This window comes from Schistocerca gregaria, chromosome 3 (genome assembly GCF_023897955.1).
Source record: "Schistocerca gregaria isolate iqSchGreg1 chromosome 3, iqSchGreg1.2, whole genome shotgun sequence".
Taxonomy (NCBI): Eukaryota; Metazoa; Arthropoda; class Insecta; order Orthoptera; family Acrididae; genus Schistocerca; species Schistocerca gregaria.
In genome coordinates this window covers 774,047,029-774,070,578 of record NC_064922.1, presented here as the reverse complement: position 1 = coordinate 774,070,578, position 23,550 = coordinate 774,047,029, and the positions used below count along the sequence as shown (strand labels likewise).

Sequence of the window (23,550 nt, the reverse complement as noted above, 5' to 3'; positions counted from 1 at the left end):
CGTAGAGGGAGACCAAGAGATGAATACACTAAGCAGATTCAGAAGGATGTAGGTTGCAGTAGGTACTGGGAGATGAAGCAGCTTGCACAGGATAGAGTAGCATGGAGAGCTGCATCAAACCAGTCTCTGGACTGAAGACGACAACAACAACAATCCATTATGGTTCACAAGGGTTAACGACATCCATCATTATAGTACCAGAATGAAAATCGACATTCATTAATTTTCATTAAATGCTACTTAAGCTCACAAGGTGGTGAAAAATAAACTTGCAAAAATGTTTAGCCATTAAGTTAATGATATTAAAAGTTTGGGAGATAACAAAGCTAAATATGAATGTTACATGAAGAAGTTTTTTCCAGGCAAGTACTTCTATTCCACAAAACAATTTTTATGTACCCACTTGTATCACGTCATTACCATGTATAGCTACTTTCGAAACCAGAGCCTCTATCAATGAGCTATTGAGTTAACTTTGTTGAGTAAACCGTTCCTGCAGTGAAATACTCCTTGTCAGAACTGGAGTTGAAACTCAATACAGGCCTACTAACAGCTGATCTAAGAAGGAAAATATGTTTGCATTTTTGTAGCTTCAGACGAAATATGTGAATGCGTAAAATGCTTCATTGAGTTACACTGGTTGCTTCAAAGAGGCTTTGTTGGACTTTAGTTTCGATGATCCGACGACATTAATGTCATATAACGCTTGATTACTCATTGCTAACTGATACCAAACCAGAGGTGAGATGGGTGAGTTACAATTAGCTCACATACAATCAAACAATGATTCAGTTCGATTGACGATGTGTAACGACAGGAAGCGTGTGAAATAAAGGGGGTAATTTTTTTTTAATCGAATCATAAATTCGATGAGAGTGGACAACGCTTGGAAGAGAAACAAAATCACGAAGTAGGTAGTGTATTGGTGACATCACTGAAAATTCTATAATTTTACATAGGGCACAAAAAAGTAAAGTTTTGATGATTTTGAAAATTTACATCATAAAGAGAAAGGAAGCTCGCAAGCTACTGAACTCTTATTTATCTGATCTGCAGAATATACTTAATGCCTTAATCCTTACATCATTTTGATTATCAAAGATTTATATTGTACACGGCAATCAAATTTTGGTTGAAAGTGAATGTGTAATAAAATATCCTGTATCCGTATGGTCTCATAAACACATTTGGAGATTGTGCGTAGGACTTTGTTTTGGTATTTTTTATTCCCTTCAGTCACAAATTTCTAACGGTAAATCAGGCTTGTCCGCATCTTCATTCAAGGTGTGTAAACAGTACGCAAGATATAAACTACATACATAATAGTTGCAGTAATTATCGATAAACTTCTAACTCGGAGGTGAACTAATAAATAATAAATCAGATTATGTTCTGTTTATTACTGATGTTTATAGTACCAACAAAAACAAAACGTTATAAAATATCAGTGGTACCACATAACTGATGCGGTCTCCAGTTAACAGCGCGTAAATTCTTTAAAACTGGATCGTTATCCTCCGTATTTACGGAACATTCCAAACCTCGGTTACAGGTCTGTGAATATACCATATGCCACACACATGTTCTACATCGAAATTACATAATAACCAGTACTGGAAACATAACGTAGAACCTTAACTGTCCTGAATATGGAAGCAGACGGAGACGTGTCTCAAAGTAACATTTTCAGAACTATCATAAATTTCAGTCACACTCCCTTGTATTCTTCTACCCGTGAGTAAACAGTGATTTCGTAACACGATTAATCGTAGCCATTTTACTAGACGTAATACTGAGTTTTTTTTCTTAAAGTTCTTGCTTGAAATATTATAGGGGCGCAGTCTGTGTAACGGGTCAAAAGAAGAAAGTGGTGATTCACTTAAGCGGATTCCAGTTGAGAGACCTGTTTATGCAAGAGACGTCTTCAGTAAACCTGTCGGCGCCGTAGTTGTCACACTTTCTAGACGCGCGTTGCCAAACTCTTTGTTTACCTGCCAGAAGGCCAGAGCTCCTTAACATTCACGAAGCTGATTACGATCGCTAGAATTCGTCTCGAGGAGGAGGCAGTGCCTCTCGCCGTTGTACCTGTGGGGTACGTAAGTGGAAGTCGTACCTGATAGCACTACAGATAGTTCGTGACCCGAAGCGACCCCCACCTCAAATGTGTTTGCGCCTCTGCACCATGGTTTTTAGCCTGAGAGACTTGACTATCAGTTTGTACACAACAGGAGGTTTGATCAGTGCTTTTTTTTTAAAAAAAAAGATAAATGCATCTTCAAACAAGAAAGCATGAGAGTGGAGAAAACGTTGTGGGCAAATTATGACATCAGGAGTTTGCTTCATTTGCTGAAATCTTTTGACAAATCAGTTGCACTGCTATATGTGGTTAACAAACAGACGTTACCATGGAAACCATAAAAGTAAAATTACCAAACATGATTTTCATTAAAATTGCGACTGGCCGGGGTGGTCGAGCAATTCTTGGCGCTACAGTCTGTAACCTCACTGCCGCTACGGTCGTAGGTTCGAATCCTGCCTCAGGCATGGATGTGTGTGATGTCCTGAGGTTACTTAGATTTAAGTAGTTCCAAGTTCTAGGGGACTGATGACCTCAGAAGTTAAGTCCCATAGTGCTCAGAGCAATTTTTGAACCATTAAAATTGCCTTAAGTGAAAAGTGAATGCCATACTTTGAAATCTAGTTACGTGAGTTGGTAAATGTGATTACGCCTACTCCAAATCTGTCAACTTCCGATGAGGCTGTGAGGAATTAATTTCATGCCCATTTTCAGAGAAATGAAGTAACATTCAAAGCTAAAGAAAAGCCACCGGAGGGAGGAGAGAACCTGTAAGTCCAACATCATTACAATACTGATGAGATACGGTTAAATAGTGAGATGAACTTGTTGAAGGCGAGAAGCTTTAAACTTCAGTTTTTTTATGTTATTCAAGCCAAGAAACATTTAAATAATACATGTAATTTATTCACAGTTGCGAATATGTGCAACCAACATATTCATAATGAAATGAGGACAAGAAAAATTTGTCCCATACCAGGACACGAGCCGGGACTTAAAGCTTATCACGAGAGATAACCTCACCATTAGGCTATCAGAACACGCTTCACGGCCATATGCAAACTTCTGTATGTTGCCAGCCATGTGTCTACAACCTGCACACGTACATCCGTTGTGTATATCCCTGCACAGGGGGAACGTTTTAAATGAAAGTTGCTTGCCAAGTTTCGGCAGATAAATATGGTATCGCACTGTCTTTGTTGTTCAGAAGCACGATGCAGCTGCGAATACGTTTCATGTGCTTCATAACGGCTGCAGTCACCACGAGTAACATTGCACAATACTTCTTAACAACAAAGGCACTGCAATATAGTATTTCAATTAAAATATCTCCCGTGTAATGGATGTACTAGTGCAGATTATGCACACATTGTTGATGACATATGGAAGTTTGGGGTCTGGCCATGAAACGTGCTCTATAGCCTAATGGTAAGGCGACCACTCCCGATAAGTGGGAAATCCGGGCTCCTGTTCCAGTCGGGCACAAACCGTCGTTGTCGTCATTGTTGTCCATATTCGCAGCTGCGAACATTTTCCGTGCATATCATCAAGACTGTAGTCACTGCGTCCCTGTTCCTTCGGACTTTTAAGCATGTCGAGAGGATTACTGCATCGTACTTCTGAACAACATAGGCTCTGGAATATCGCAGTCACATTTAAATAACCTTATCTCGAGACATCAACGTTAGCTTTCTTGTATATACTTGTATTAATGTCTTCTTTTGAATAGCATCCGCTTAACTGCTCATTTCAATAATGAAAGCGAGAAAAACATTGGAATGTATGTGCTGTTTTGGTTTTACTATCAACCCACCTTTGAAATTTATTATATCAACATATCGTTTGTGATGCAGTGAAGGAAGATTAGAATTGGAACGTTCCGTCGATAACGAGGTCATTAGAAAGGGTGTACAGTCTCAGGCTGGAGCACGTAGCGTAAGCAAACTGGTTACGTCCGTTTCAAAGGAAACTTCAGGCATTTAGGGTAATCACAAGAAACCTAAAATTGGATGCCCCAATCTTTGACGCAATACTGAGTTTTTCCTTTAATAGTGCGGCTTCAAATCTTTTAGAGGTGCTGTCTATGTAACGGGCCGAAAAAAGAAAGTGGTGTCGCATTAAGCGGATTCCAGCTGAGGGCTCGCCATTCTCCCGATCGCACATAGTGACCAGTGCAATTCTCTGTAGGAAAAGACGAAAAGAATATAAATTCTAAATTTACCCAAAATACAGAAAGTGAGATGAGAGTGTGGATATAAAAAAGTAGAAACTAGTAATTACAATTAACGAAATTTAGGTCCCTGCTAAAGATAAATTAATACTGACGAAGCCTAATAAAGTAAGACTGTTAGAATAAATATACAACTCAATATTGAGGGAAATATTTGAAAACTAAGACGAATCATTTTGAAATCCTTAAGATATTCTCAGTGAAACTGAATATTTTTGTGCGTGTACTTAAAACAAGGTCATTGTTTGGGTCAGAGATGTCTGATTAAATATTGATAAAAATTATTAATGTACAGTGTAAATCAAAAATCAATATTCTAAGTATAAAGAATCAGAGCATTTCAGGAATTTGGAATTATATGTATTTTTATCACTTAGTACTAAGTTATTTTAAGTAATGAAAATATTTGTTGGAACCATACAGTTACGAGAGAAAGTCACAAAGCAAAGGGACTTTTGAGAAAATGAGTATTTATTCTAATGACAAAAAACTGAAACATACATTATTTTTCTACGAAACCTCCCAGCACTTCAGCTCACTTGGTCCAACGGTTCACAATTTATTTGATTCTTCTGGAAAAAAAAAAAGTTTTGCGTGCACCTGAAACCAATTTTGCACTGCATCAATGACTTCTGTAACGCTGCAACTATTCTTCCCTTGAGTGCTCCCTTCAATGGTCGAAACACGTGGAAATAGCTTGCAGCCAGGTCTGGACTCTATGACGGATTTTCCAGCAATTCGAATCCGAATTCCATTTTTGTTTCGACTGTCCGTTCGGCAGAATGTAGGCGAGCGTTATCTTGCAGCAGGATGACATCTTTTCGTAATTTTCCGCGACGTTTGGATCTGATTGCAGGTTTCAGTTTAGTTTGCACCACATCGCTACAGTTCTCACTGTTCACAGTATCGGCTCTTGGGATGAAATGAACAGCTACCCCACCTTCCATGTCCCATAACAGTATTAGCACTATCTTACCAGCTAATGACTGATGTTTAAATTTCTTAACTTCCGGTGATGGCTGTTTCCAAATCGTGCTCGCAGACTTACTTTCCGGTTCGTGATGATGAACACACATTTTGTCTGAGTAACGATTAGCTGTACAAATCCATTTCCCTAGTGATGATAACGGGCCACATGTTTACGAGAGACGTCCAGCCTTCGCGCCTCATGCAGCGCTCACAGTTCTTTCGCTACTCACCTTGCACACACTTTCCGAAAATTTAGCTCCTAGTGTAAGATGGAATACGCTGAACCATGAATGATATGTGAAGTATTGGCAGTTTCGACTATTATCATTCTGTTTTCCATCACCATACCCTCAACTGCTTCCAAATTGTCCTCATTTGCTGACGTCAATGGCCTGCCCGATCTTTCCTCGTCGCATAAGCCGGTGTCACCATATTGAGCTTGCATTTGGCAAATAATTTCCGCAAACAAAAAGTGAATCACTGCCTTCATTTATCCTTGGTGCAGATCGACATGGGGCTGCCATGTTTCACGGTCTGCTACAATGCAACGATTAACGCGGGAATAAGAGTGAGACCTTCTATATAATTGTTGCAGACAACAGTACTTCAGCTATGGATACTAACAGTCGCCAAGCCCTACTGCGAGAATTTGCAAAAGTTTCGTTACATTTTGATTTCCCCTCGTATATGCTGGCGGAACAAACTATTAATTCTAATATAACTAAACGTAGTACAAGAGAAAATAATTTTTAAGTGTGTATGTGTAATTAATTTATCTAATAATGAAATCATAAATCTCCGCAGTAAATAAGTGGCTCTTTTTCTCTCTCCCAGATACATCGAATATATTTTAAAGGGATTGAGTTTTCAATATTGACAGTAGTTGTAGTTTATTAAGAGCAACGTTAATAATATGTGATAAAGGTGTAAGGTGATTTAGTGAAGTAACCTTCAAGTTTTCTCGCAGAATACTGTTACATTGATGAAATACTCGTAAATGTGTAATATTTTTGATGAAGTTCCTTTGGAGTGGCGATGTTTTAGTTTTTTTTGTGGCAAATGTGTCAGTAATTATTTAGCATTTTCAACAGTAGACTGTGCCGTGCAGTAATTATGTGTTATACATTGACAAAGTATTTGATTTATCCGTTTTATTCAAAAAGAAATTATGAATTCTCCAGACTGAAGATTAATAATTGAGATTTTTGGAATGATAAATTTTAGCTGTGCTGATAAATTACAAGAAACACTCACACAGCTGATATTTTGAAAATGGGTAAGCAATCAGTGTAAAAACTGCATTCTTAGATTATGTTTAGGAGAATCAGAGTGACTGAGCTACGTTCTGTGTTTCATGAGAAACTGCTGAAACTCGTGATTAATTGCAAATTGTTAGATTCCCTTTGTAGATAATGACCATATTAGAATCTTCTCAGACTACGCAGTAAATTAGTTTTAAAGGAAGGAATGGAAACCAGAATGAAGTCGCATATGTAGATAAATATCGTGAGTGTATTGCACTAAATTTTAAGAAGCTAAAGCTGTGTTGCAACCAAGTAAGAAGTACTTTGTAGTCAAGTATGGACTGCCTTTTATTTTAATCTCAGAGGTCAGTCCACTGGTTCACAATTAATGATTATCAATGAACGCTTGGGCCACATTGAGAATTATTTCAAATGGCTTTGCAACTTGTACTTTTTAGATGACTTGAGGGGACACAGTGCTAGTATATGTAATGTTTGTTTTTCTGTAATGTTTTTGTGATCAGCAAAATTTTGTTAGTATTATGAAAAGCCTTATGATCCTCCAATACTTCAATAATATGTTAAGAAAGTACAGTGGTATTGCAGAACTCCATCGGGCGAAGTGTGGATTGAGGGTAGATGGGAGGCTTTCATGGAAGTACCCCGATCAAGATCTTGTGCAGAACTGAATGCTTCTACCTTCACTGTCCCTGAAAAAGTTTATTTTGCCTCCTTTCACTCAATTACCTTGTAAGGTTTTATGTTTTGGAGCAGGTCTTTCCACTCACGAAAAGCATTCTTAACACAAAGACGTTGTTTAGACAGATTTGCTGTGTCAGTTCGCGAACTTCGTGTAGGCCATAATTCAGGCGCCTCAGGATTCTAACTTTTCCATGGGTGTACAGATAATGCATAATAGGATTTGTGGTTCAGAATATTGATTCATTCTGAAGAAACTGCAACATTCATTCAGTGAACACCAGACGGAGAAACGATATGCCCTAAGTCAACCTAGGCTTCAGCACTGTACAGAAAGCTGTGTACTGTTCAGCAGGTTTATTTTCAACAGGCTTCAGGCAGAACTGAAAAAAAACTGAATGATATACCGCAAGAATTCAACTAAAATATGGAAGGTTTCATTGTTGCATACTCCTTATATTTTGTTAATACTTGTTTACTTATTTTATTTAAAAATATACTTATTGGCAATCCGTTTTCTATGTACTAACTCCTTCCATAGCCAAATGCCTTTGACTTGCTTGGTCCTATGGAACGATTTAAATAAATAAAGTCAGGGGAAAAAGCCATTACTGTTCCAACTCTTCCTCACACCATAATACGAGAGCTGGCTATAAAACAGAACCCAGTGGAGGAGGAAGCTTGTAGACTGGGCCTGATCGCGTAAAGTAAACGTAAGCAAGCTGGCAATAAAGCAACAGGAATGGTGCTGTCACTGAGCAAGGACGCATGCGTCACAGACGTACGACCAATAGCTCTGAATCGTGAACACTTCTCAGTCGAATGAGGCATCTGTGGTGTCTTAAGCAATTTAGTATGGCCATTATCTTAATTTGTATAAGAACTGTTTTTCCACAAAAGTAATAAGTTTAATAATAGAGCAACGAACTGTCGTTTCACGTCAAACTTGAAGATGACTCACGGGCGGGACGTCCTTCAACAACAAAAGTAGATGAAAATATCGAAAACCTCGGTAATCTTATTCGATCTGAGCATCTGTTGGGTACTCAATCGATTGCTAAGACTGTAGCATCGAGAAAGATCACCTAAGGAAATTGTGCATAGTCAATTTAATATGAGAAAAGTGTGTGCGGAATTCTTATTAAAGATCCTCGCGATCGAACAAACATAAGCTCGTCAAAGTGTTTGTAGTGACACTTTGGATACCACTGAAAATGAACCTAATTTCTCGGAAAGAGTAGCCAGCCGAGGTGGCCGAGCGGTTCTAGGCACTTCAGTCCGGAACCGCGCTGCTGCTACGGTCGCAGATTCGAATCCTGCCTCGGACATGGATGTGTGTGATGTCCTTAGGTTAGTTAGGTTTCAGAAGTTCTAAGTTCTAGGGGAGTGATGACCTCAGACGTTATGTCCCACAGTGCTCAGAGCCATTTGAACCATTCGGATAGAGTGATATCATGTGACGAATCTTTGTTTCTAACTCATGACCCGCATCGAAAGGCCAAATTTTACCGAGAGCAGAAGAAGCTCGAATGAGCAAATCAAGATTCAAAGCCATGATGACATTTTTTTAAAATATTCATACTTTGTTTCTTTTTATATTCATGGAAACATGTATCTTCACTGGATTCCAGAAGGTCAAACTATTAATCAACATTAATAGCTTGATATTTAACAAGGAAATTCGCGAAAGATCAGTGCCAATTGAGAAGTTATTTTATTTCCGCTATAAGTTTCGGAAATTGAATATGCCACTTCATGCCAAAAGTTGTCTATGTTGACGTACATTGTCATCAGTTTCTGGCTGTCGTGAATTCTCAGGTATTTCCTTCGAAAAATTGACTGTAACTTGTCAAGATATATACACAAAATGTTTTACAGCAGTAAACACGTTATTTTACAGCCCAACGTTGTACGTACGCTACTGAGTTCACTGTGCTACAACATTGTTAAGCCTTCGACTTCAGTTACCTGTCTCTCGCTCTCGCTCTCTCTATCTTTCACATGCCGGGCAGTTATGTGCAGTTACGCAAGCGGCAGCGAGTCTGCTAGATGTTGGGGCGGCAGCAGCAGCAGCACCAGTAGGCCACCTCCCGTCCTTGGAGACTTTTACTTTCTGCTTACCTCTGGCTTGCCGGCGGCTGGATGTGCGCGGACCGGTCCTCCTTTGTAGGTCATAAGGGCGCGGCGGCACCTAGGGCAACGGCTGGGCCAACAGACAAGCTGGGAATGCCACTCGTGACTCAGCCACCAGGACCGTGTTTGTTTCTAAACTACCCACTCGAACCGTACCCGGTATTTAGTAAGTTCCCTCTCTTTCTGTAAGGCCGCGTAACTATTAAGTCTGGGGCAACGCAGTAACTTTCTACTACTGAGAACTTCGGATGTCGTCAGATCCTTTACTTGTCATTCTTTAGGTTTACTCCATTATCTTCCAGGGCCAGATTTGGGTATTCTGTTACGTAGAGTAAGGGTGAGAATCATTTTAGTTTTCAAACGCACTCATGCATACCTTTTGGTAACTTAATGGCAGTACTTTAGAGCATGGCCGTGATAGAGTCCTGGACTCCGTCCTAGAGGTCGAGAATTAACTGTAGGATACGGGTGGGGTGGTTTCCCCGTTGTAGTCCCTCCAAGACGAACCCCGGTCCACTCGGGCTGCAATCAAACGAGTGCTCGGGGTCTTTCCCTGGGCTAAAAGGTAGACGTGGCGCTGGGCACGCCGCCCATCCCTTCCCTGTGCCGTGGGGAAGAAAGATTGTACCTTATTTATACACAGATCAATAATCCGGCCAAGGGCTTGTATCACGGACTTTACAATTTTACCTTTACATTAAAGAACCCAGTCATTTGATATTGTAGTGATTATTTTGAGGCATTTTCGCCAACGTTAGCCCCGACAGTGACAGCGATTTATAATAATTGGAAACCACTCATACACTGATTTTCGATCAGTCTATTTTACTTCTGTAGACAATGCCCCTTATGTAGCTCTAGTCATCAGTTACCCTAAGGAATGGTTACGTTGCATTGGGGGTCGGAGGGTACCAGTAAGGACTGTTTCTCTACTGGAGTCAGCTTATAAGTGGAACTTTAGATACAAACCCTCTTTTCTATAGAAGACGGTAGGAAAAAAAAGAGTGTTTCGAATATTCAGTATATAGATGAACTCGGTAAACCGCCTTAGATCCACACATAGGCTGGTGAGTGTTCCACACCAACTGATATTAATCCTTTATTTGAAAAGATTCGTGTTGATAATCTAAATTGCACAATTCACAATTACTGTCTTCTTCCATGCCCATTTTCAGATCTCTTACAAACAGAAAAACAGTGGTGTGACGAATGAAGTCAAATTAGCTGAAGCAAGTGGCCTGTTGTAGATTTTGCTTCACCTAACTAAACGTAGTTGGTTACACCACCGGTTTTCTATTTGCACCAGATTTAAAGATGACAGTGGACGAAACCGATGATTTACAAATAAAGTACCATAACACGATCATGGACTCATTTACAGACTTAATGTCTTCAATGAATATTAATAAAATTGTTCAAATAGTTCTGAGCACTATGAGACTTAACTGCTGAGGTCATCCGTCTCCTAGAACTTAGAAATACTTAAACCTAACTAACCTAAGGACATCATACACATCCACGCCCGAGGCAGGATTCGAACCTGCGAGCGTAGCTGTTGCGCGGTTCCAGACTGTAGCGCCTAGAACCGCTCGGCCACTCCGGCCGGCAATATTAATCCGTTCCTTGGATTCCAACTGGGCATGGCTTATCTCTCTGTCACGCAAGCCAGCGCATTAGGCATTAGCAAGTATGTACGCTATACCAATCACCAGGAAAAATTAAAGCATTCAAAAGTCAAGGAAGCGAAAAAAGGCACAAAAGGAAAGGAAAGACGATGAAGTACTCGAGTTACAGCTAGGACTTCCACTAGCAAAGTCTGCATAAGATTATGGTGCGTGGAGGCTCAATGAGAAATAAAGACAAGAGATGAAGCCATTTGTTAACTTTGGAACTGGGGAAATAGCTGCATCTCAGACGTAATTGAGCAAGTAATTCTGGGCGAGTGCTTGTAGCACACAGGGACTTGCCCTGCTTCCTATATGAGTTTGGAGAAATTAATTCAGAATGTAACTTAAGTGTCATGTTCTTATAGGAATGTACTGTTCGAAGACTGATGTGTGATTACTGAGAAGTAGATAAAGCAGACCAAGTCTGAAGTAATTGCCCAACCGCACTGCAACTACACAGGAGCATAAGAGTTTTGCGGCACGTCGACAGCGAAATCATTACAGACGGAGTTTTAGGTTGGTGTAGGATGAGGAAGTTAATCAGCCGTGTCCGTTACTAAGCTATAATCCCGGCATTTCCCTTAAGTGGTCTGGGGAAACGAAATTGCAGAAAACAAGTCACGGTGGCCGCTCTGTGATCTGAACTGCCGTCCCCCTGAATGTGACACACAATGATGGTAGTTCTCCACAGGAAGAGGAAACTTGTTCATTGTGCCGGTTACGTACAGCACACCAGAATTTAATGCTGGGAGTCCCTTCTATTAGGACCTTCCTACAAAACCTCGCAATATTCGAAGATAAGTGAAACATTTTCCTCTTTTTTATTTAAAATGCGAACAGCAGATTTCCATGTTTTAGGAAAATATGATCAACATGTACACCTCCTGGCACGCAAATACAAACTGACGGGCGAATCTTTCATCTTTAGAACGGAACCTAAGGGCTACAAGAATTTATTTTACTAGGTAATATGGAATTGCGAACTATTGGATCGAAGCAGTCTTGACAACAAAGTCACATGAAATCGAACACGTTACACGTGCAACTCTTTCAAGACTTTTGTCGAATAGGTAATAAGTTTCTTACGTATCATTGAGAACTGATAGAACAAGCCCCTTTTTTACTGCGTTGGAGTTAATTATTGTACCATAAGTTGTACGCAAGAAATTATTTATGAACTAAAACTACAGGGAGATTACTGATTAGGAAAGTATAAATTCTTACTGATGGCAGTGTTGTAAATCAACTCTTCTGTCGACGGAAACTTTATTGTTCTATCATCTCCCTAGATGTATAGAGGATTACAGGAATAGACGTAACTGATGGAATGCAGGAGAGAGACAGAGAGAAAGAGAGGGAAAGACAGACAGACAGACAGAGAGAGAGAGAGAAAGAGAGAGAGAGAGAGAGAGAGAGAGAGAGAGAGAGAGAGAGAGATGGGCGGAGGTGGAGGGGGGGGGGGGGGAGAAGGTGGATGGTAGACTGAGAGAGAAGAGGGGAGAAAAGAGGTAGTGGTAAAAACACTAAGTTTTATAGTCAGTAATGGAGGCAGAGAAGTAGTTGAAGTAGTTACTATAATACCGTAGACTAATCAATACCTTCTCCTGAAGTTGTCTTACTATTTCTTTTCCCTTTGCCACACTAATCCTTTACATCAAAGTGGATAAAGTCGTAGCAAGTATTACTTTTTCCTGTCCAACAAGTACTAAGACTCAAAAAATAAATCTAAGTATGGCAGGTGTGGTTCCGACTATACAAAATGCTTTTTGGCTTTGTCTCACAACTTTATTATTAGGTTTCAATTTATAAGGCCATTCAACTATGTAACGTTCTTAACATTTAGTTTCTTGCCTGAATCACCTATGACAAATTGAAATCATCGACGTTTGCTAAAAATGGCTTAGATGTTTACAGATCTTTTTGGATAATGTATAGCATGCCTTTCGAAGCTACATATCTGTGGACGGAAAAAGTGTTTTTTTTCTTTTTTACAACTACCTGATACCAAATCCTCTCTCTCAGTGAAAACCAAAGTACTTCCGAACTATGCTACTCTGTTTTACTTCAGTCTTATTCTCATAAAGGACTAAATACATGACGTAATTTGCTGAAAATCCTAATACGTCTACTTGCTATGTTGAGTTACTTATAATCGAATCTCAAAGGTTGTTCTTGTAACATATTTTCACTTGACACTGCAGTCATCTCTTTTCTCGATAGAGTTGATTCGTATAGACATACCAACTCTATTTCTGAGGCGTGCGAAGCTCTCAGTTTTCCGTTACTATTGAGGAACAGGAAATCTTCTAGCCGTGTAGATTATACCTCCCTCAGTTACTCAACGCAGGCAAATGCTCAGACGAATCCTTGAATAAGATCATCCCAGTACCCCGTCTGTTGTTACCTCACCAAGATGGAGCAATGGCTAAGGCAATAGATCGTACTCGGGAGAACTGAATTTCCAGTCTAGTTCCAGCCATCCAAGGCATAAAATCTGTTTTTTGTACTGAATTATTAAGTTTTATCGCCTTTTACCCAAATTCGAATATGTTTTTGCTGTAAAAAAATCGAAACAGGTAAGGTTTCTTGATTTGTAGTGGATATACACATATATATAGGAAAAGTGGTAAATCATTTTATGTTCCGTTCGTAAAGCTTGAAGTCTTTGTCCCACAGCTCGCCGATGTTTCAGGGAAGAAAGAGGTTAGTTATAGAAATATTGACTGTTGTAACATACATCTGCAAGGAAACATGTTGCACTTCCAGGGCCTACTGACACAGGTGTCTCATCGCATCACACTAACAGTAGAAATATTTTGATTCTGAGTTAGCTAAGCCAAGTTCACTTAACATACTGGAATGCTCGGTTTCATTGTGTTTGCTATTGATTTTGCAGCACTGTGTTTGTTGGTGCAGTGTCGACATTGGTGAACTTTGGTGACCGACGATAGATGTTCCTGTTATTTCTGCTGGAGGACGGCAGTTTAGCTCTGGCCGACGAAAACATTGAGAGAAACGCATCTGCAAATCGTGCTAAGAACGTTACGTGGACGGCTAAGAGATGCGAAGGAAACGCCCCGGGCGCAGTCACACGGATGAGGTAAGCTTGCAGCTGCAAACTGACGTGTTACAACAGTATACAGACACCAGAAAGGTCAAACATAGCTAAAGACTGATAGTTTAGCTTCCTCAAAATCAAAGACCAGAAGTCTTTACTACCTCGCAAGCAACGTAAAACTACTTTGAAAATATTAAATATGTTAAGTGGCCTGTAATAAACAAGAAAATTAAATGAATAAAGCGTTTTGTTCATAGGGTCTCTCATTATCCTCTTTTGCCCCTGAGTAGATTAATATTACACCAGTTTATATTCAGTTTTATATTTGCTATAAATGTATTCATATAACAACTAAAATATGTTTGTACTCCAATAAGCATGTACTAATAATAATAAAGCAAGGTTTCAATAAAACTATACTGGTGAGTGATCATTGCGTTTCATTTTGTGAAATTGCTCACCTGTAAAATTTCTTAAATAATAAAAATTAGTTTTAAAATGATATTATGATCCATTATAAGTGCGAAATTATTTTAATGAGTAATAGACACGCCACATAATACACTGTGAAATCAAATAAAATTATAATTCCTATAATTTTAAAATAATACCTTCAGGTACCAAATAACTGTAAAAATAGATCTCATCATTGTTGCGGTATTAGATGTTCAATCTTAAGATAATATGACAATAACTTAGTGCGCCTCAATCACCTGGAGCAAATTCACGAAATATTTCTACGAGTGTACTTAACACAGTTTCCTTCGGACTGTTAAATGGCAAGGTGCTAAAATGGTTCAGTCACTTACTTAGCCGTGAAGTTATGTGTATGCTTGGTAGTTACTTTTACGATTCGCTTGTGACCTACCTCAGGCCGGGGCACGCAGATTTCAAAGCGTGGCGCCGCACAGCCGCAGGTTGGCTGGGTCTCCGGTCGCAGGCCGCCGGCAGGAGGTTAGTTCGCACTGGCCGGCTGGCCACGCGCTTGTCGCGCCAGCAGCTGCCGACGAGACGCCAGAGACACCTGGCGGCTGAAGCAGCAACTCGCCGGGTGACCAGCGGCGTTAGGCTCGCGGGTTTTTCTGGCGTGATTGCGTGTAGTTTTCCCCTGTTGTATCTGTTGTCTGTCGTAATGCAGCTATTAAAGTAGCTCTACGAGGGACTGTAATGATGACATTTTCTGTCCCACGGCAGCTACAGAAAAAAATTGACAACGCTTGAGGGGCCGTGCAAATTGAAATGACAGGGACTAAAGAGCGTGGAGGCCATCCAAGCAGCTGCAGCTTCTTTCGGAACAAAGCAAAACTCTGCAGGTACTATGGGCGGCTACTGTATAAGAGGTATCAGTTGTAACGCTGACACAATTGTACATTGTGTACGGCCATTACCATTTGTTCTTAGCAAATACCACCCTATCTGGTTTTTTTTTTTTTTTTTTTTCTTTCATGTGGCTACTCGCCGCCACTGAGTGCTAATCTTTTTAGTTGACGCCATTTAGGTGAGTTGTGTGCCGCTGATGATGAGGTGATGATGACGACATGCCCACCCCGAGGGGAGAAAATTTCCGACCCGGCTGGGAATCAAACCCTGGGCTCAATTGGCTGGCATCCAGCCACGCTGATCCCGCAAGCAGCCGAAGAGGACCACTGTACCTGGTAACTCTTGGCTATTACATGTCGTTTGCACCTGCGTTCATACCGACACTTTGCAAACGGACATTTCTGCACCGCAGACCGTACGTCCTGTTGTGTTCCATTCACACAAGCAGGAAGGAAATGACTTTTTTAAAGTTAATGGATAAGAGACATCAGTTATAAAACACACACGATTGTATGTTGTGTATGACCATTTTATTTATTCGTAGCTAATACTATGGTATCTAATGATTCTTGGCTATTAGATGTTCTTTACATCTACATTCATACTCTGAAAATGACAAAGTGCGTGTTAGAGGGCAACTCCTACCGTCTTCCATTCACACATGAAGTGCGCAAAAGTAAACTCCTCAAATTCCTCTAAGCGTGCTGTAATCTAAAGTTTCTGTGGAAATAGGAGTGAAGGCTGTAGAAAATTCTTTGAGTCTCCAATATCAGTTCTGTAGTATATTTCTACGAGGGTAATCCCAAAAGTAAGGTCTCCTGTTTTTTTTCTAAGCACATAGACCTGTTTATTTCTACAGTGGTTTACATCAGTTTACGGCTTGAACATTTAGCTATTTTTCGACACAATCTCCATTCTGTCGATGCATTTTTGTGGACACTGTGGCAGTTTTGGCATGCCCATATCATACCAGTTCGCCGCCATTCTGTTCAGAAAGTTATGAACCTTATCTTTCACCTCGTCGTCGGAGCTGAATCGCTTTCTGGCCAAATGTTTTTTTAACTTAGGGAACAGGTGATAGTCCCTGGGCACCAAGTCAGGACTATAGGGTGGGTGGGTGATTATGTTCCACTGAAACTGTTGCAGGAGAGCAACGGTTTGCCGAGCTATGTGTGGGCGACCGTTGTCATGGAGAATGTGTACGCCCTGCTCAACATTCCTCTTCTCCGTTTCTGAATTGCCCGTTTGAGTTTTTTCAGAGCCTTACAGTAGCTGTCAGCGTTAATTGTGATCCCAGTGGGCGTACAGTCGACCAACAATACCCCTTTCCGATCCCAAAAAACGGTTGTCATGACTTTACCGGCAGACTGTGTTTATTTGCATTTCCGCGGCTTTGGCGAAGAAGGATGTCGCCACCGGCGTGATTGTTGCTTGGTCTCAGGTGTAGGGTGGTACGCTCAGGTTTCGTCATCCCTGACCATTGAGTCCAGAAAGTTGTCCTGTTCTGCTGCAAGGCGGTGAAGAAATTCGCGGGAAGCATCAGCTCGTTGCCGCAAGTGGTTCTCAGTCAGCATGCGTGGCGCCCATCTTGCGCACACCTTCCGATAGTTCAATGTTTCCGTTAAAATTCTGTGAGCGGTGCTTCGGGTAACCTCAGGAACCAACGTGCAGAGATCGTCCAGGGTGATCCGACGATATTTACGCATGCTTTGCTCAACCTTCAACACTATCTCCTCAGAAATTGACGGTCTCCCGCTCCTTTGTTCGTCGTGAATTTCGGTCCGACCAGCTGCAAACTCACTACACCACTTACGAACATTTTTGACGTCACTGCACGACTCACCATACACATCAGTCAATTGGCGATGGATTTCAATCGGCGCAGTGCCCTTTGCGTTCAAAAACCGAATAACTGCGGACAATTCCCATTTGGTGGTAACATCCAACGGGAGCTCCATATCAACGGCCGCCATGTTAAGCGAGGCGTGCACATGTTTACACGCAGAGTGTGAAGCACACAGTGTGACCAACTGCATACAGAGTTCTGTACTTATAAAAGAAATAGGAGACCTTACTTTTGGGATTATGCTCGTAGATTCCTCCATACTATTTCTTGAAATACTCTTAGTATATTTTCGTGGAATTCTTCACGTCTCTCGTCAAACTTCTGCCAGGTCAGGTTTCCCAGTACTTCCGTTGAGCTTCTGCACCTCATCTTGTTAAGTTTCTAGCTCAGTTTTGGTATTCAGTGAGAGTGACGTGAGCTCTCTTTTCATTCGATGTCTCATAATTGATATCTGTGCACCGGTTATTTTTTAATCAGAAGTCTTCAACAGTCGATGTGTTGCACCACAGAGGTTCTGACTACGAGCAATGTGATCTTTGGTTGACACTAGCATTGTCTTGTCCAGTGGAGCATTGAGAGAGAAGTAATCGGGAGAGATGGGTGCTGGTCACGGTGCAGAGCAGTCTGTAAATAATTAGCACATCACAGACGTGCAAATGTAGAGGATGTTGCGTTTTGGAAATTATTTTGTAAAGACTCGTCTGAAAAGTGGCAAGACATTCAGGCAATGTTGTCGTTGCATTGCTTGCTCAAGCCTAATTTATTATGTCGAGAAAGGCAGACTGGTGCAAATTCATTTTAATAAGATGGGAGTCACACACATAAGAGGCGTGTGCTATCTGTAAATCTGGTGAATTTTAGTTCGTGGAATGTAGGAATTTTAATTTCGTTTCTTGATTTTTCTTTTGGGTTTCAGTTAAGGAAACAAGGAGGAACAGCAATTTATTGGCCGAGACTAGTGCGGAAAAGTGGTCGAAAACTGTACTTGAGGTGCCCTGTCTATCTGATCGATGAGTCGATCCAAACCTGGCTCAGCGACACGTGTTACCTGAGCAAACTACACTGGTGTGCTAAACTTAAGAGGAAAAAAAAACTTTCCGATGCTGTATCAGTACCAAATAACAAAGGTCGATGAAACTTAGAGCATGCAAGCAAAGAAAGAGCTTCTGCAGAAACTGACTAAAAAAATATTTACTTTAAGTAATACTGTTATTCAAAGAGAGTCACCAGGATTCATGATGGTCCCTTGTATACTCAGCGACGTGCTCCCATTGTGGTCACAAAGTCGGTAAGAAATTTACGTGGTAGGGCTTTTCATTCCTCCACCAGGGTGGATGACAGTTACTAGATTGTCGCTATTACATGTGGACGTGCTGCAGTACGTGTACCAACGCATTCCGCACAGTGCCGGTGTGGTTTAAGTCGGAGGAACGTGAGAGCCAATCCATTCTCCCATACCCGTTGCAAACAGCTAGTGCAATGTTTCCTTACCTATCTACACATTTTGATTCTTGGGCCGTCATCGTACTTTCTAGAAATCCAAGCAAGAATTTCACATAAAACGTTAGTATTACTAGAGTATCATAACAAGATATTGTAATATGATCCATGCACAAAAAATCGAACCATTGACCGATGTGACGCCGTCGTAATTGTAGATCTCATAAGCAGAAGAGTTTCCGTGACTTGTGGAAGAGAAGTCTCACCCTTCAAAATCTGGTATTGTTGGAGGCTGCTGTGCTGGTGAACAAGAGTTCTTAAATATTTTTCTTGATTGTCACCTTTTCGAGTAGTTTCACAATTTATTCAGCTAGTCTTGCTGGATATATTTTTTATTTTTCTGCTACCACATTCTCTATCCCCAGTTTAACAAGCGCAGATTTCCCAAAAAACACAATCCTCTAACATGGAAACGCTTCCAGAATGAGATTTTCACTCTGCAGCGGAGTGTGAGCTGATATGAAACTTCCTGAGCACTTGCCCGCGAAAGGTAAAGGTCCCGAGTTCGAGTCTTAGTCCGGCACACAGTTTTAATCTGCCAGGAAGTTTCATGGAAACGCTTTTTCCGTAAGCGCTTTCCATACGACGGGTGGATTCTGAGACTGGAGAGGAACAATATTCGCTTTCTGCTTCCAACTCTGACGATTCAGTCTATAAGCGGGTGGCGCAGCTCTGTCAGTGCAGTTTTAATTCGTTTTTCAGTGTCGATACAGTTCTTTCTACCACCCTAATAACAACGCTATTGAGTGACACACACTCTCCTTTACTTTCACTGACGCTCTTCCAACCTTTTAGCTTTTATAGCAAACATTTGACAATCATGAGCAACTTAACTTCACAAGCTGGTGTCCTTCAGCAACAGGATGTGACTGCGATGTCGCACCGGCTGAGGTGGCCCAGCAGACAAGAACATATGCCAATTAGGGTTCGGGTACCCAATTAGGCTTAACGTAGTTTTCCTAACTTACTTAAGACAAACGCAGGAAAGCTACGCGTTAAAAGTTACGGCCGATTTTCTGCTTTATCCTTCGCTAATTCGGACAGGTCCTTCGCCTCTATCGACTTTGTCGACATGACGCTGAACCATAATCGTACTTTTTTGTGATGCCTACAGACCTTGCTTTCTCCATGAGAGCATTTAGCAGGTGGTCATGATCACATGATCACCATGTTACTGAATGTGGATTGACAAACTGCTGAGGAAAATCTGTGGACCCCTTCTACTGCCTTCTACCGCTGTCTGTGAGGACGACTGATGAGCTACCTCGAATAAATGTGGCTTCCAAACGCTTATGGCAACTTCCACAGTCTATAATGCAATGAGTAGCCGCTGTAATCATTGTGAAAGAAGGACGCTAATAGCTATTCCCAGTAGGACGTGGAGGCGTGAACACATCCTTACCCCAAATGTGGGCACTTGCTGTCGACTGGTTGAATGCTCGCACACATTTTCTTCAGATGCGACTGTGCTTTCCTAACAACGACTTCAGATTACAGACGAATCATGTAATCAAAACAATCCAATATATCACCTCAGAAATCATGTATTTTGTCACCTCATCCAAATATTCTCAATCTGGAATCATTGAAAGTAAATGAAGTTTTAATTCGTCTGGATCCAGCCTTATTAATTTACAGAACAGAAGAACAATCTAATTCGTCTTTTCAGCAACCGTAGACAAAACGTAACTCTCATAAATATTCTGTATAGCGATTAGTAGCTAATATCTACGTCAGAAAATATCGTCTAACCAACCTGGGCTTGTTATTACCATGCAAGGTACGGAATTCAGTTAATTCCGAACCGCTGCATACAATTCTGTTCATTGCACATGAAAACGGTTGTGGCTGGCAGGTTAGCTTGGTGTCAGAAGATGACACAATTTTGTGTCGAAACTAGTAGCATGTTTTAAAAACAACAAAAGATGTTGGACTGAAATACAGGCGCTTGTTTTGTTATCACTGGGCAGATACGTCGTATCTGACTGTAGACTCAATTTACTTGTTGGATTACCAGAGAAAGTCGGTAATGACCGCATCTATAATAAAAAAGGACTTGTGGAATGAGGATGTTTTGAAAAGAGGTTATGAAATAAACATCAAGAACAATTAAAAACGGGCAAATGAGTGCAGTGGAAGTAATCACTAAGTGCTGAAGTAATTCGATTACAAAATCTAATTTTCCAATTCTACTATTTTGGAAGCAACGAAACTGACGGTAGCCATAACGAAGAGGTTATAAAACATAGACTGATCACAGCATAAAAAGTGTTTGTGGCTTATATGCTGCTTCCATGGCTTTCGGCTGTACTGACGAATTTGATCGTCGACGGTCTACGGATCGAATAAACTCCATCACCACCATCTGATGATGGCGGAACCGTTGTCCGCCGAAATATCGTAGGCTTTCAACGATCGGATGCGGAATCACACCCAAGAACGATGGAAGCAATACAGGTGTTCCTAAACGAGAGACGTTAGCTTAAGTCGAACATTCATTGACATGTTAGCATGTCGTTTTTGAAAGTATTTTTATGGAGAGTAGACTTCTACTGTAATTAAACGTGCTCAATAAACAGTACAGATATGTGGAGAATAGACGCTTCAAAAATCTGGTTTTACAGGAGAATCCAGACGACTAGGTGGGTAGTCAGAGTTTGCAGTGAAGCGGCACTCTACTGAATTAGGGAGAAAAGAGTATTATGCAGCGAAGTCTGGGAAGCAAGAACCGCGGGAAAGACAAAGATCTTACTCCAGTAACCAGGTTAGTGTAAATATGAGCTGCAAGAGTTTTGCGTAGATCAGGAATCTGGCTCAGGATACACTATCGTAGGGAACTGCGTTGTAACGTTATGCTGGGTGGACACCACAACAGCATCAGTTGAATAAAATTTAACGAGTAATGTTTCTCGAATATGGTTTCAACTAGCGAAGTTGGGTTACATTTAGACCTATCCTCGTTCCTAGTGTGTATGTCTATCATTCAATCTCCTTGGCGACACTGTAAAAATTGTAGCTCCTTGCAACTGTATATGCTTATTATATTGTTATGTTCTACTGGACAGCGTTCACCTGAAACATATTTCTAGTGCTCCTGACGTAGTGAAAAAAAAGAAATTCCGTAACAGTAGGAGATTTTACCACTTTACACTGTAACATTACTTGATCTAATGCAGGGATTCTCAGAGTGGTCAATATAGACCCCTTGGGGTCGATATCGGGTTCCTTTATTTAAAACTTTCAAGATAGGAAGGTACTGTATTGTTTATGTTGTGTTATGTGTCCTAAGAATAATTAATATTTTTGTAGGAAAGAACATAGTTGTAGTAATATAAAGCCTAGTGTTCGTACAAGATGAAAAACTCGGCAAGTCTGTGTGGACAAGTTTGTGCAAGATAATGAGTTCGTGCGTACGTCTTTCAGGCGCGTTTTTAATTGCTCTCTATTTGACGCTTGCGTGATTTAACACGAACGAAGTCATGATCAAGTCCAAACATGTTTCTGATATTTTACTATTTAACGAGCTTGCACTTAGGTTGAAAGTTCAATTGCGTTTTGAAATTCGTTGGAGCTTGAACGATAATGACTCATATAAGTACTCATTTATTTCAAGAGATTACAAAGTTATTACATAGCTAAATTAAGTGAAGTAAAGTGACTGAAAAAGTGGCAAACACAACATACAATATATTTGAAATAGGTAGGTATAAAAGTATATGTAAAAATTACTTACACGTAAGTTGTTAAGTAGGTAGGTACCTAAATTTTGAGGTGTTCAGTTTCCTTTAGTTTTCGTTCTTATGCTGATAGGTACCTACTTACTCAATACGGATTTTCTATACCTAATTACCTACCATAGTTACTTACCTAATAGAGGCATCCAAGTTTATCAATGAGTAAGTCAGTAATACCTAACAAGAATCCATTACCTGGGTGTGATAAAAATAAGATGGTGTGAAAATTTAACAGTTTATTATTGTTTTTTTAAGTAGTTTCTTATTTGCAGGATTACTGAGGGTTTTATGATGGCGGACACGAAAAAAATGCAGACAATACAGTTTGGACTACTTGAAGTTCGGATTTATTGCATCTCCATGAAATCAACACCTGCTGATGTGTCTCATATGTGAAAGAGGATTCAGTAACGATGCCATGAAGCCTTCAAAAATGGATGACCATTTATGAAGAGTACATGCTCACAAAAAAGTAAGCCCTTCTCATTTTTTCAAGCACTTAAAGAAAAACTAGACAAAAGGCCATCCATAAGATCGATATTTGCGTCATCATCTATTAAAGACGATGATGGTTTACGAGCGTCCTATAATATATCTTTACTAATGGCGAAGTCGGGGAAACCCCACACAATTGGAGAGCATCTTATATTACCAGCCATTGCGGAGATCCTTAACAATGTATTGCACAAACCCGCACATGATATTTTAAAGAGCAATAACACCGTTCAGAGACGCATAGACGAGATGGGACGTGGTGTGGAAAACATTTTATGCAAGTTCTTACAGACCAACAGATTCTCTGTCCAGTTGGACGAGTCTACATTAGCCGGCAATGAAGCTCTGTTGTTAGGATATGTTCGATTGATCAAAGATGGAAATATGTGCCAAGAACTGCTTTTTGCTACATATTTAGAGACTGATACCAGAGGAGAATCGATTTTTGATTCCGTGGAACATTTTTTTACTGACAAAGCTATTCCATGGAAGAACATTGTTTCTGTTGCGACTGATGGTGCACCGTCTATGGTTTGTCGTCATCGTGGTTTTATAGCTCACTTAAAGCGACAACTGCC

At 40.5% G+C, this 23,550-nt stretch overlaps 1 protein-coding gene across 4 annotated transcripts in view; it reads right to left on the bottom strand.

The window, feature by feature from the left end:
• The window catches only part of LOC126355249 (uncharacterized), an 85,024-nt gene extending 69,891 nt beyond the window's left edge, over positions 1 to 15,133 (bottom strand). The window contains exon 1 of one of the 4 annotated variants that reach the window (XM_050005531.1): positions 14,946 to 15,133. The gene's annotated coding sequence lies outside the window, so the exon portion shown is untranslated. The remainder of the gene's footprint in view (positions 1 to 14,945) is intronic. The other 3 variants (XM_050005532.1, XM_050005529.1, XM_050005530.1) reach the window with 3 other exon arrangements.
• Positions 15,134 to 23,550: the final 8,417 nt, after the last annotated feature.